Genomic DNA, 15,314 nt, shown 5'->3' with positions numbered 1-15,314 from the left:
TGGACTGAGAGCAGGGGCCACGTTCAGCATTTCCCGGCTCCGAGGGACAGCAGGGCCCTTTGGGGTCAGCCTGTGGAGCCCCAGTCCTGAAGTTCTCCCATCAAGGTGCTCCTGAGTGCCCCCCTCCATCTCGGCACTGAGCAAAGGAGCCACAACTCACTGAAAAGCGCAGTGATGTTTCAGTGATAATGGCTTGCAGCCTTAAAGATCATCATTTTGAATGTCTATATGGCTCTTAAAATGTAATGTTCATGTTTTTGCATTGCATTGAACTCACTTGGTCCCTGCATAGATCAACCATAAATGCAAAATGACTCTGGCTAAAGATCCTCTGGCCTGTTATCATCCAGAGCAGCAGATTCAGATCTGATTGACAATCATGGGAAGCTGCCAGGTTTGGCCAGATTTGATCACATGACTATGAGCGCATGTTCACTAGCCACCACAGTAAAATGCAGATAATACCTTTTTATTCTCTGTTGTTCATTTTCCAAAATAATTAAATTCATTTGTACATCCATCCATCCATTTTCCAAACTGCTTTTCTTACTGGGTCGCAGGGGGTCCAGAGCCTATCCCGGAATCAATGGGCACGAGGCAGGGAACAACCCAGGATGGGGGCCCAGCCCATCGCAGGGCACACTCACACACCATTCACTCACACATACGGGCAATTTAGTAACTCCAATTAGCCTCAGCATGTTTTTGGACTGTGGGGGGAAACCGGAGTACCTGGAGGAAACCCCACGACAACATGGGGAGAACATGCAAACTCCACACACATGTAACCCAGGCGGAGACTCGAACCTGGGTCCCAGAGGTGTGAGGCAACAGTGCTAACCACTGCACCACCATGCCGCCCCCAGGGTCATGAGGGTACAGCAGACAAATGTGCTGCAACTGTGTGGCCAGTGTGTGTATCTTCTTGACAAAGATTAACTGGCACCAAATACAGCACAGCAACAGAAAAAGGTTATATTTGGAAGAAAAGGGGTGGTTATACACTGGACCCAGTGCCTTGAGACCCTTCCTGGCAGCAGATGCCATAACAATCACTGTTATTCAAAAGCACTATAGTACTGTTAATCATTAAACGATCAACAAAAATCTCTTACTTTGAAACAGTGCTGGGCCTCAGCTGACACCTGTTTAAAGTAGAATAGAGAATTTCATATTCGTTTTGTGAGGGAAAGTATCATTCCCCACTCATCGGATCCTCCCATGTGGCCACGCCCCCTCATCAGCGTGTGGATTCCACATGTTCATTCCTGTCATTAGTTCAATGTATTTAGTTCCCGTTTCAGTTTGTTTCCCCAGACTAGTCATTATATTGTCAATCTGTGTTTGCTGCTTGTTCATTCCTTTTCGCTTTAATTAAACCCTGCATTTTCCTGTTTCCTGGCGTCCTGCCTCCCTTTCTGTGCCAGAAAACTGAGTGTGTAAGTATAGCATACGTGTATATCACATGCACGGTCTGAATGAGGTCCCAACGTATATTTAGCTGTAGTGCTGAGGATTCTCACATTATCTACGTTGACATTTTACGCAGGATGGTGGTGATACCGCTCTGTCGGTGACACTGGTCCTGCGCTCATATTTCTTGGCTTGTCTCGGTCAGCAGGGGGCGTAGCAGCGTCGCCCCGCTTCGGGCAAGAAGATGGGCAACCGTTGAGCAGCAGATACTTATATGAAGCAGAATGAAAATTGCGAGAGCAACAAAGAACGTACGCGGTGCGCTCTGGCCAAAACGCCGTCTGGCATTTCCAAAGGGTCCAGGCGGAGCTGGGTAGCTCCTTGCAGGTGTTGCACCGTATTTTGTGACCATCGTAATGTGTGACTTCAGGGTCGCTGTTTCACATGTTATTGGGAATGAAGGTTCCTGTTCACATGCACGTGCCTTCTGCGAATTTTATGTAACGCAATTATTTTAACTTTTCTAGGCAGTAGACTTCTTCAAAGCAGCAGCGTTTCCACTTTCTGTTCCTTAATGTGAAAAGGGTTAATGTGGTCTAATGTATCAAAATAGCGACACCAAAATTCTTACACACATATCTGGTCATAAATACTTTCACTTGACAAGAAATAAAATATTAAATGCTAGGAATATGGACTTTAAACTACGTTAAGTGTTTTCCCCTCCATTGATGCCCATTATAACCCACATTTGAGTGTGTGTATGTGTACAAAAAAAAAAAATTGTTGCACTTTCTTAACAGTGTTCGGATAGATGGTATTCATAGCTTGGGTCCTTATTGAGCTAGTATCGGAAAAATTCATCGCAGCGTCTTGAAGCACTTATGTAAGTCGCTCTGGCTAAGGGTGTCTGCCAAATACTGTAAATGTAAATGTTATAAGGAAAAGGCTTAAAGTGACTTACTGTACTGTAATAGATTTTCCTTGCCACTAGAGGGCGATATTTAAACCTCGGTAAACAACAGGTTAAGCTGCCACCACCTTTAATTATACCCCGGTCTTGTCCAGTAGGTCAGAATACTCCACTCAGAATCAGGGAAACTGAGGCGATAAGAATACTTTATTATTCAATTATTTCATTAATCAATGGGCTCACGTTGGATGCCTCGCAGCACACAATTCCCACGCATACACTAAGGGCATCTGATAAAACAGCACAGCACACGTGAAATAAGGTAGGTTACGCTCTCAAAGCAATAAATCATTCCAGCTCATCACAGCACGGCACCAATAAGAAAGTCTACACAGCAATCAACATCGCAATCCTGACCAGGAAGATACACACGTGATAAAAGACAGAATTCCCATTAAATCCTCAGTCTCATTATCTCCAGGTGAGTGAATGTAGCAGTCTCCGTCAATTAACCCCCCCCCCCCCCTTTCCAAAACAGAGTCTGTACTGGTACTTCATCAGTCTTCATCATATTACCAAAACAGCCACCAATAATCACCAAATTACTCACACATATATATGGTCATAAAGACTTTCACTTGACAAAAAATCAAAACCGAAATACTAGGAATATAGACTTTATACTCTTTTCCTTGCCTGTGCCATGTTATGCTATCACAGAAAAAACAAGACACAAGCAGGATACACCAAAAGCCAATGATAAAATAAAACCCTAAAACAAAGTGGTGAGACAGAACAAAGTCCAGCCTTCTTCCATGACTGGAAGGGTGTCAACTTTTAAGCTGCTCAAACAACCCATTGAACTACATAGCAGGCCAGGGAATAAGGATTCCCTGTCATTACACAAATAAATCACTCCAGGTAATAGCAGACGCTATAGCAATGGAGGTGAAAAAAGACAAAAGAAGAGATGGAGGAGAGGGGAGAGAAAGCAGAGGAGTCTGAGATCAAGAGACGAGAACGAGAGAGTGAGCTGGGGCATTTGGGGCAGCAGCTGCAGAAGCTGAGGCAGTTGGGGCATTAGGTGTAGGAGCAGTAGTAGGAATAGTGGGTGTAGCTGTGGGGGCTTTGGCTGCAGCAGGAGCTATAGGAGGGAGGTTGAAGGAGCCAAAGATGCAGCCAGAGCAGACAGTGTAGGAGAGGCTGCAAAAAATGAAGCTGAAGCTGTGGCAGAGATATCAGGAAAAACTGCAAAAGAAACTTGGGAATTAGGGCTGACAAAAGCAAAGGAAACACCTTATAAAAAACTGTAGTAGATCAAATGTAAGGGAGCATCTGCTTCTGTGAGAGATGCAAGTAAATAGCTGCTGCATTTATTAGATGCAAGGAAAGAGCCGCTTCATTAATTAAGCCGCATGGCAGGCAGGACTATCTACTGTGACAGAAGTGTGGGGAGCGACACAAAAACTAGTCAGACCTGGAGAATAAGCTGACACACAGCTTCAGCAGAGACTCTGCTAAGACAGGATGACTCCTCCCAGCATGAATGCAATCAATTGTGATCAAATGCTGCATGGGAATCGGGGGGTTTAACCGTTATCCTACCCACATATTTACATACATGGGCTACCGACTGGGGGCATCAAGAACTAAAAACAAACACTAGTGTTAGAGCCCTGCGCAGGACTGTTTTTTTTTAACCCGCTCTCACGGGCTGTCTCTGTCACTCCCACCCGCCCCCGCAATATTTCTGTCCAATCCCGCCCGCACCCGCAGATCCATTAACAGATATACTGTATGATTAAATAAGTTTATATGCATTCAATTTTTATTCCAGCAGAACAAGAACTGAATAAATAAAACAAATTCAACAAAAAATCACGAAAAAATGTAAACTGAGCCCAAAAACTAATCAAATGTGCAAATATCTGCAGTTATTAAAAACAACAATAACCAAATTGATACAACAAATGTTTAAATATCATTATAAACAAACAAGATCAGCTTAAAAACAAAAGATAACCCTGAACCCAATTTCAAAGAAATACATTCAAACTAGCTGAACATCACAACTTAATACAATGGCTCAGAACAAACACGAATATATAACACAAAATAAATGACATCAGTTACATTCTCCATCCTGCCAATAATCTTGGGATCCGCTGTCTATTTTTAGCCGCCCGCTCCCGCGAGATTTCCGTTGGGGCCCGCTGGATCCCAGCACCAATGCAGGGCATCCATATGCATAGCAAATTATTTTACAGTGCTATCTTGTATAATAGGACATAAACAGTGAATTTGACAGTTATCTTTTATTTTCACATCTGAACACAACACACGGACATTAAGGGATTGTTTGCATTTGCAACCAACCCCTCTGCAAAACCAAGCTGGAAGGCGGTACTGCTTCATGTTCACATGAGCTAGATGGCTAGTTAGGATGGATTCAGAATGCACTGTACTACAACTATAAATGACGTAACGTGATATAGTAAAACAATTACTAACCGGCAATGCACATTTGCATTACTTTAAACGACAACTTTACCTGTTACTTACCAGAGTCGCCTATATCTTAGCGGAATGACAGCAGGCAAGAAGGCGGCGCGTTTTCAGTAAGATACCGTGTTAAACTTATTTGCAGAGACTTTTAACACAAACATTGGCAGCCATTAACTCATAGGTGGCAGTAAAGCTGAAATGACTCTTTCTGTGTTAAAAAAATGCAACACTGTCATTTTGATACTTTTTTTGTTTGTCTTTTACTTCCTCCCATTTGTCTGTCTCTGGTTATTGACGTTTAGGAGAGTGCCAAACACATTAACGATGCACATTTTTCAAATAAAGACAGACATAACACTAAAGAGATGAGAAAGACACAGTTGAATATGTAACATGCGTTTTATGCAGAAAAATAGTGTAGTTAAAACCATCTGGGATTTAAGAGGTTAAACTCAATTGGCTTGAGTGAAGCCACGCCCTCTCATAAGTGAAGAACAGGAATATTCCGGTTTTTCCAGGTTGCCTGAAAAAATTTAGTCACGTAGTTTTCTTAGACGGTGTATTACAAAGAGCAAAAAGTTTTTTCTTTTGGAGATACACCGAAATATTAAAGAAATATTCAGAGAGCGAGACAACATTGGTTGTGATGGCTGAACGTTTTTTCCTGCTACTAGTCACCCGTGAGGCACGGAGCAGCCGCGTGAGCACATTTTGACCAGAGGTACATTTTCCTTATTCGCTAAACGTGTGTGCAGTAAAGAGGCACAATTTAGTAATTTGGTTTAGAAATATGTGTATTTTGAGTGTATTATATAATTCAATACATTTCGGTATTGAAGTGAATGTACAATTCTTTATGCTGTAAAAGAAAGGTAACTAATACTTATCTCTCCGGAGTACCTGTTAAAGAAAGGTTATTTGTTGATTAGCCCACTTAAAAAAAAAATTGGTTCTCGTACTTGTTTGTAGATTTGCATTTTGTAAATTCCTCGTGTTTCAACATGTTTTAATACACGTTCTTTCTAGATATATATTTTAAAATCTTGGTTGTTCATTTAGAATGGAAATGACAAACAGAATATTGGTTTCAAATAGTATCATTTTTATATTCACGAATGAAACATCAGCATAAAGTATCCAAATCCATGGTTAGGAAGGCATTTATGAGATGCACATGGATCAAGGAATTTATATTCTTGTACTTTCTTACATTTAATATATTTGAAACGCAACAAACTGGAAGAACTGAGGAGGCGTACTAAGTAGGTCTGCTCTCTTCGGTATGTATTTTCAAATATGTATTTTCTTACATATTTGAAAGTTCAAACAATCAATCAAATAAAAAAAAAAATCACTCCCCCCCTGATCCACCCCCTCCAAAAAAAAGGACATTATGTGTAAAAGTATTTTCTTTGATATAGTGTCATATATTTGATTAATTATAACTGTAATGATTAGACAGAGTGACTGATATAGTAAATATTGTAGTGTATTATAATACCTGTTTGCTTACGCAGGTCAGGTCCTTTTAGCGGGAACCTAAACTTCCTGGAGCTGCATTCGAATATCGTTGGATGTTGATGGTGAGTCACCCAAGGAACTAAACCGATTCTTGTGTTGACAACTCATATTCATTTAACTACCGGATTTGTGGTAGGACTGTTAAATTGTTTTATGCAGTTTACGTAACTAATTTGTATTTCATTTAAGTTGTTATATACTTACCCTTTCTTCACCTGAGTGGAGTTGGACTAAGAAGGGTAATCAAAAAACATATTGGAACTGGTGAACCTAAATCTAAAAACATCCCTAAGTGTAATCTACGGCCAATTACAATTTAATCTTGACGTAATTGGTTATTGATTCTAAATTTAGCTATGAAAGTCTAAACATACAGTAACTAAACCTAAAATAGGGTAAATTGGTTAAAGAGGAATTTAAGTCTAGTTTTAATCAGAGAAACTAAGGGTATAAAACTTAAGCTCACAGATTCAGTTAATGTGTATTTTATGTTTGGTTGTGCATTTTATTTTCTGTGTATGTCTTTCCATTTTTCATCCCTATCCATAAAGCTGGAACTGGCGTGAACAGGAAGTTGGGGGAGGCACTCAATGGTAGGGCGTCACTGCACTTACTCAGTACTTCCTCTACAGCTCTCTGTGTAGAAAAATTGAGTTTTCAGTTACCATGGCATTCACAAGGTCCAAGGAGGACGACACTAATTCAGTATACCCCAGCTTTATCCATGCAAAACACCAAGACAAGCTTAAGCTACAGAATGGTAACAGAGATGGGACAGGACAAGGATTCACTATTGTGAATAGCACATCTTTACCTCAACCACTTTGACCAACTCGACCAGGTCAATTTGGCGTGACTCCACAGGCTGGGGGATCTCAAGACTGCTCTGCTTTGCATCCTCCAGTAAAGGCTCAACTGCGAGAAAGCATGGATTTGCCAGGTCAAGCGTCTGAGCCTGAGGAACTGAGAGATGATCTACTAGTGTGATTTATGCTGATGGAATTTACCTCTGGATCGCTTCTTTTGTAGCAGGTACATGAACCAGTTGAAAATCTTCACAAATCGATTTACTGCTTTAAGCTGCGGTGCTTTATCACAGCTACTAGCTGGCAGTGTCTTTGGAGTGAAGCCCTAGAGTGTTGGTTTAACATGCATCAGTTAAGCAAACCAATCCCATACATCCATCCATCCATCCATCCATCTTTTGTTACTGTAATTTTATAGGAAGGGTAAATACCAGTGACCTCAGCAGACCAGCTAATCATCCACATCCCACCAGTTTGCAAGTGGACCAACCTTTGTGAAGAACTTGTGGCCACGGATATTCTGCGATGACGGGCGATCCTGTGGGTCGATTTGAAATATTTTGCCCATCAGTTTCCCAGCTTCAATACCGAGGTTCTGGGGTAGAATAAATTTAGCTTCTTTGATGTTCTTTATCATTTCACAGCGATCGTCGTGATCGAATGGGATTTCCCCAACCAGAAGCTGGTACCTGTAGTAAGAAAGGCAGCAAAGGTGTTTGAGGTCTTTCACATTTGACATAAAAATGCTGTGCTTCCAAAAGAGCAATTCCTCTCAACTGTGTGCCAGTATTCATTTTTCTTTTCTATTTCAAGTAGAAAAAAAAACATATTTATGTATGTTAGACGCATGTCTTCTTAAAATGTTAGACAGATTTTATTAGCCATGCTGATCTTTGGCCGGGAGGAGGGTTGATAGGGTATACGTACATGACACAGCCCAGTGCCCAGACTTCTGCTTCTGTTCCATGGCCCTCCCGTTTCCACACTTCTGGAGCCATGTAGACTGGAGTACCACACACTTTTCTACAACACACACAAATGGAAAACGTTAAGCGCACATGTGCTTTAGTTTGCTGTATAAACAAATTTGAAAGCTTAGCCAGGAATTCTGCAAAAAACACCTACTTCTCCCTCGGCTCCAGCTTGACCGCCAGTCCAAAATCTCCAATTTTCAGTTCCATTTTGTCATTCACAAATAAATTTTCTGAAAGACAAACGAATTTGCATTAAGGATAGACTCAAATACTTTGCCAAACTGCAGACTTTACCAAATTGATAAATTAACACTACACAGAAATCCAGACGAGCTACACTCGCAATGCCATGTGAAATGCCAGCATTATTAAACAGAGAATTGAGTAAAGCGTGAGTGCATGTACACATACCGAACTAGATGTCCCTATGGACATAACATTGCCGGTAGATGTGTTTTATCCCCGATATCAGCTGTTGAATGTAATAGCGGACTTCGGGGTCAATCAGAGTCCCGCGAGCTTTCAGGATGTCACCAAGTGTCTGGGCAGGGAGAAACAGGGGCAGCCTGATCCATCACAAAGTCTTTGCCTTAGTAAGATGTCTACAAAAGTCAGGGACTCACCTGCCTACTGCACAACTCCATGAAAATATACATGAACAGATCGTCTTCAAAAGAATGGGAGAAGCCCACAACGTTCTTGTGCCGTGGTTTTTTTTCAAAATCTCCACTTCTTGACACACCTGAGTGAAATATCAAACACCATCTCATCAAGTATTGTAACAGGGAAATGCAGATAAACTGCAAAGAGGGATGACATTAAGCACAATCCATACCACATACCTCCTCCAGTCCCCAGGAATGTAGAGGTTTGACCATCACAGCAAAGGTGTCACCACTTTCAAGGTCGGTCATCTTGTAGCACTTGCCACAAGCACCCTAAAGAACATGTCAATAAAGGGCATTTCTGACTGACCCTGTTCAAGCATCATCTCTCCGCAGAAAAAAATCAACTGTAATCACTTTCAACAACAACTTTATGGTGCACACCTGTCCCAAAAGCGGCCAAGACAGCTGGGCAATTTGAACTTGCTAGATGGATTACATCACCACATTGAAAATTCCATGGACGGAAAAAGAGGTGAACTTGCTAAGACATTGCAACAAAACACGGATAAAAACTTTCATTACAATCAACTTCATTGAAGAAAAAAAACCCATCTCCGTTATGTACACCAAACATTCAGTTTCGGTAATGCAGTAACACATGCTCAGGAATAAAGACTTTTATGTAGTGTGCAGTGACTATCACATCATATGTTACTGCGGCTCTTTAGGCACTCAGCTATCGGTCTCACTTTGTCATACAGAACAGGGATTCATTTTCTGGTGAAAAACTTCCTATGTGGTATGTGATACCTCAGCTCCAAGATGTGGAGCAGTTATCTATTACACCGTAAGGCTGGATATTTTTACAAATAAAGGTGGCAATGGTGTCGGTTATTGCCTTAGAACGAGCTGTTAGCTGGCAGGGTGTGAAAATTAGGGCGTTTATTTTTTTTAAAGAGTTTTGTGTTATTTGAAAGCATTGTGAAATGTAAAAAAAAAAACAGTAATGATATGATGAAAATGGGAATACTGACGTTGACAATGCCAATATAATATTTTGGTATGTTAAGGCATGTTTGTTCTCTGCTTTAAAGAAAGGGGGATGTGTTGATATGTAGTGCAGTACTTTTGGTGACCAGCAGAGAGACCTGGAGGGTTGGGAGGAGGTAAAGACAAGGGGTGGGGAGACCGACGGCACAGAGCAGGTTGTGGGTTTGCATGGAAGATGTTGGTGGTTAAATAAAAGTTCATTGTTCATGAAACAAGGTCTCTTCAATGACATATGAACAACACAATGTATCTCTTCCTTCTCATGATAATCTGACTCGCCAAACATGCCTCCAGCTCGCGTGATGTGGCCGAGGGACTTGAGGAGAATTATACACTGACAGCAGTGGAGATGAGAGCGCACTTGAAATTATCAGGTAAGAGAGGGTTAATCGAGCAAAATGTACAATTATTGGTCAGATAATGTCGGTCAAATTTCTAAATAATTATGGCGTACGAATAATGATATATCCGTAAATCGTATTTTACCGATTTAAAGATGTTCATTATTCATTGTATTGTCACGCCCCCCTCGGGAGAATGCAGCGGCAGCAGCCACACCTGAGTTACGTCAACTCCCTGTTTAGTTCTGCTTGGCGCTGCATTATATGCAAGGTACTGTTGAGGGTTTTCATAAGAAGTACAGGGCGGTCTTCCTCCTGTCTACCCCGATCCGGTCCATCCGCCTGCTTTGCTGCCATTCCATCCCATCCCATCCTGATCCTCCCGGACCTCTTCCTTGTACTTGTCCTTCGTCTCGCATGCCACCTGTAGAACTGGCTTTTGGACTCGATTGTACTTGCTGATTCCAGTTCTGTTTGCGTGTTCCCAACAATAAACCCCGTACAGTACGTTGCCTTCTGTGTCTCTACCATCCTCCGGGGTTGCATGTTGTGCAGTACTGTAGTAGCTTGGATTCAACCATTAGATGGCAGTAGTAGCATATAGTTGGAGGGAAGTAGAAGAAGGCAAGAGAGGGAAGTTGAGTGTTTATGCGTTGTTCCCGGAGCTGATAAGTTAATAAATATTGAATCTCTTGCCATCCCCAAATGTGTCTCGGCTGACTCTCAATATATCAAAAGTACATACCGTCTATTTATTTATGTCTGCCCTTCAAACCGCTAGATTCCTTCACTAAGCAGGAAGTTTGTCACGACAGCTGACACCAAATCTCCTGCTGAGCTGGTTCAGACAGAACTATCCTCAATTCACCACGAGGGGGCGCCAACGCAGCAGCTTAGTTCTATTGTTTCTCTTTTTCAAAGACAGTTTTTCTCTTCACAAAAGGACAACTTAACTGAATAATGCACTTTCATAGTAATTGTTTTTAATCCGTGTTAATGTTCTGAACAATGACTACTAAAGGTTCTGTAAGGTTGTCCCACATACTATGGATTTTAAGTTTTTTATCAAGGTGTTAAAATGTACCATCTATTTTCTGCTGAAAGTTGCCAGTCCTGTGTTTTATGTCTAGCAATTTGTACAGTTTCTTCAGTATGGCGCATAAACACATGCCATCATCTACAGTATGAGAATCTCCTCCAGAACTCTGCATTTCCTCAAGATTTTTTTTGTAATATTACATAGGTGCATCTCATGAACCTTAATTTGCCAAGCATGTATTGACTGGGCACAGTACAGTGGTGCAATTTCTGACAATGAAAGAACATCATGGACCCCTACTCCCCATTCCTTAACCCGATCGAGGGGCTCTGCTCAGCATGGAGTTAGAAGGCTTACGATCGCCAGCCACATGCTCAGATGACCCTGCTGGCTGACATGGATGCAGCATGTGAGGACATTACAGCAGATGCCTGCAGAGGCAGGTAAGACATTAGAAAAGATTCCTTTTTTTCTTATGTTTTATTCTTTCTGTTTTTTCTTATGTACAAATACATAAGTGCACATTAGGATGCTTTTTCACTATTACGTAAGTTCCCATGTGAACAGCCAATCAGATCAGCCTGATGTGTGTCTCTCTGTTTCCTCTCTGTTTCCTGCCCTTTCATCCCGACCATGACCATGATCTCTCACTTAGCAGCAGAGCAGTTTATTCTAAACAGTGGAACCGCAAAGATGTTCAGACTCTTTGGTCTTCTCATTTTCATTAGTAGGGTTCTATACTATTAAATCATATTTTGTGGGGATTTTTATATATCCTGTACGATGTGATTAGTGTAATAAGTATTTGGCCATTTAATCTTCATCATATGTAATGGGTATTCTGATTATTATTATGATATTTATTTATTTGCTTGTTTGTTTGTTTGTTTGTTTATTCATTTGTGTTTCTCTCTTTTTCCAGACACTTCACTGGCTGTGGATGTTGTTCAGCCCAGATACCTGATGAGGGTCCAGCATGGAGACAGTGTGACCCTGACATGCTTCCGTCCAGAAGATATTTCTTTTGCAGTTTGGTTTTAGCAAGCTGCTGGTCAGAAGCCCCAGCTCATGGCGAAAGCACTTCTCTACGTACCTGGTGAATTTTACAAGGAATATAAAAACATAAAACGTTACTCCTTACTGAATGCAGAGGGGAGTTTTAACCTCACTATTTCTAACGTGGAGCCGTCAGATTCTGCAGTGTATTATTGCGCTGCTCTGTTCTATAATGAAATCGCATTTGGAAATGGAACCTTTGTCATAATCACAGATAAATGAGATTCCAACTATTTTCATATTTGCTTTATTAAAGTGTCAATAATATTGTCCTTTGACAAACATTTTTGACAGTTGAGCTCTGTGTCAATATAAAATTAACCAACATAGTTGATGTAGATTGCGAGTATTGGTCCTTGAATGTTTTTCTATATACAGCATTAAACAAAAAACATTTATAAAAGCTTTCCAATTAGAATTATAAACTTTTTATTATTATTACACGCATAAATAGCTGAAATATGTAAAAATAAGTATACAAGAATACAAATTAATAGGAGGCATTACGTATCATCTTACTTGTGTGAAGTGGATTTAGTTATGTGTATACAGTTATGTGTTGGACCCCTCCTGATGTTATATTTATACATGAACATGCACTGCATCACATCATTATACAGTTTGTTACATTTATACATGAACATGTGCTGCATCACATTATTTCACAGTTTGTTACATTTTGCTTGCTGTCAGAAATCTTCAGCCATATGGAATCTTCAGATTTGGAAAAATGTTACACATTGCAGCCTCTTTCAAATAAATTAAAGGAAAATGTTTACATTTCAGTTTTGAGTTGATATATATATTACTGCGTAAAAGTCTTAGGCGACAAAGAAAATATATTCTTAAAATTTTTTAACTCAACAGTCAGTGTATATTGTCTCAGAAAGACATGCTATAATATAAGAGTCGGATATGCACCATTCAGAACTGGTTTGAGAATGGACCTTAAATTTCAATTAATTTTGTTCATCTGAAATAAAGTTGAATCGCTGTTGAAAACAGGATGCAGAATTACAATTCATTTTTGAATTTAAGGAAGCAGAATGAATACGTATTTGAATTCAAATAAATTCATATACATACAGTACATATAGCTACAATATAGCTTTTAGCTATACAGCCAAATATTTAAATATGAATTACACATAAGCACATTAACATCGTTGTGTATCACTATTATAATTTTATTCAGAATGAAATAATGCAACATTTGAAGTGTCACCTAAAACAATAATTATACTGTCATTTTGTGCACCATGGTGGATCTGCTCATAGGAAGAGCTGAGTGTCTCTCCTTAGAAGTCAGTGTTGGCTGCAGTGACTGCAGTTTCTAACCTAGGAAACGTCCCAAACACTTTTCCTGCATCAAAAGTCAAACTAGTCCCTATTCCTGCCATGAAAGCTTCACATAATGTCACCGATAACTGAGCCAACCATGTTTATCAGAGGATGCCAACCCTTTGGCTGCAGCTTTCTCTGCACACGCTGAGAGAGTCTTCAGTGTAGCAGGAAAAGATTTCAGGCCAGAAGATTGCAGATTAAATCATGAAACCTTTGAAGATATTATGCTAATCAAATGTAATATAATAATAAATGTAATCATGTTTATTTGAATAAAGCATAATTGCATTTGCCATGATGTCTTGCTTTTTGCTGTAGTGCTATGGTAGAAGGGAAAAACTTACTTTTCAACACACAAGAAAATAAATAGTAGAAACCGCATGAAACCAAGTAATTCCTTTTGCGATGCACACTTCCTATTTAATGTTTAAAAAATAGACAAACAAAATGGTCAACATAAGCCAGAGGGATATTGATAGTCACGAAAATCATGAAAATATAAAATACACTTTACACACTTCATTTCTTTACATTGAAATTAATTAAATTCATCTACCTTCATGCACTAACATGAAACATATGATTATACAATTATAATGTTTGTTCTTATCATATAATGTTTGTTATTGTCATGCCCATGCAGGCGGAACCCACCGACTAGCCCGTCTCGATCACGCCCACATGGGCGGGACCAGCCAGGTGCTCCGTAGAACGCTTAATGACGGAATGGATTTAAGCACTGAGCTCCATCGGGACATTGCGAAGTATTGAGCCATGCTATTGAGCCATACCGAGCAATCTATTGTCTATCGTCTACCCGTTGCTTCCTACCTGTTCCGTCCGCCCAGTGTACTTACCTTGTCTGTTCCTCTTCCCAGACCCGTTCCCGAACCTGAACCTCCTGCCCTGCTGAGACCGGCTTCTCCTGGTACTCTTTCCCTGTGTTGTCATGTCCCGTGTTTGTTCCTCTTTCGGCTTCGGACACATGCTTCTGCCCCTCGACCATTCTCCTCGCTTAGCCCCTTTCATTGCTACGTACTAGTGCTGCCAATAAAACTTCTGGCTGCATGCAATTCTGGATCTCCGTTCCACTTCTTGGGCCAGTGTTACAGTTATAATATAATCTTTGTTATCATATAATGTTATCAATGTATATTAAAGCTGTTAAGGTATGTTAGGATATTAAGGTATACAAATTACATGGTGATTATGAATGTTATATGAATGCATTGTAAATGTATAATGTAGGTGCAGTTAATGTAAAGTGTTACTGAATATATACTAATAAATAGTTATACAACAAAAAGAGACAAGAATGTCAACTATTCTCCAAGAAGTTACTTATTTTATGGATGGATAGAACAACATGACATCCATTCCAAAATATTTCTAAAATCGGCAAGAAATATTTTTCAGGATCTGTGTTTTCCATTGTGACTCTCAAAGCGCTGTCATCATGAACATTTTGCTTTTCAGGTAAAGACTCCAACAGCAAGACTGTGGTACAGCAGCCTGTGTCTGACACTGTGTCTGACACAGACTCTGTGAGCCTGCAGTGTACGATAGAGACTGGGAGCTGTGCAGGAGAACACAGTGTTTACTGGTTCAGACATGGATCAGGAGAATCCCTTCCTGGAGTCATTTACAGCCACGGAAACAGGAGTGATGAGTGTGAGAAGAGCCCTGAGGCTGGATCTCCTACACGGAGCTGCGTCTACAGCCTCCCCAAGGGGAACCTCAGCCT

At 40.5% G+C, this 15,314-nt stretch overlaps 2 long non-coding RNA genes across 3 annotated transcripts; both read left to right on the top strand.

Moving 5' to 3' along the window:
* Positions 1–5,354: 5,354 nt before the first annotated feature.
* LOC125722359 (uncharacterized) lies at positions 5,355–8,983 on the top strand. Of its 2 annotated transcripts, XR_007386330.1 has the most exons (5): positions 5,355–5,552; positions 6,349–6,414; positions 6,904–6,945; positions 7,257–7,384; positions 7,577–8,983. It is a non-coding gene; the product is annotated as an uncharacterized LOC125722359 (long non-coding RNA). The 2 variants fall into 2 exon arrangements; XR_007386329.1 differs by having other exon boundaries at positions 6,904–7,384.
* A 958-nt stretch (positions 8,984–9,941) lies between these two features.
* LOC125722363 (uncharacterized) lies at positions 9,942–12,459 on the top strand. Its single transcript, XR_007386337.1, has 3 exons — positions 9,942–10,164; positions 11,375–11,613; positions 12,093–12,459. It is a non-coding gene; the product is annotated as an uncharacterized LOC125722363 (long non-coding RNA).
* Positions 12,460–15,314: the final 2,855 nt, after the last annotated feature.

The sequence above is a fragment of the Brienomyrus brachyistius genome, unplaced genomic scaffold, assembly GCF_023856365.1.
Source record: "Brienomyrus brachyistius isolate T26 unplaced genomic scaffold, BBRACH_0.4 scaffold38, whole genome shotgun sequence".
NCBI classification, from domain to species: domain Eukaryota; kingdom Metazoa; phylum Chordata; class Actinopteri; order Osteoglossiformes; family Mormyridae; genus Brienomyrus; species Brienomyrus brachyistius.
This window is presented reverse-complemented; position numbering and strand designations above follow the sequence as displayed.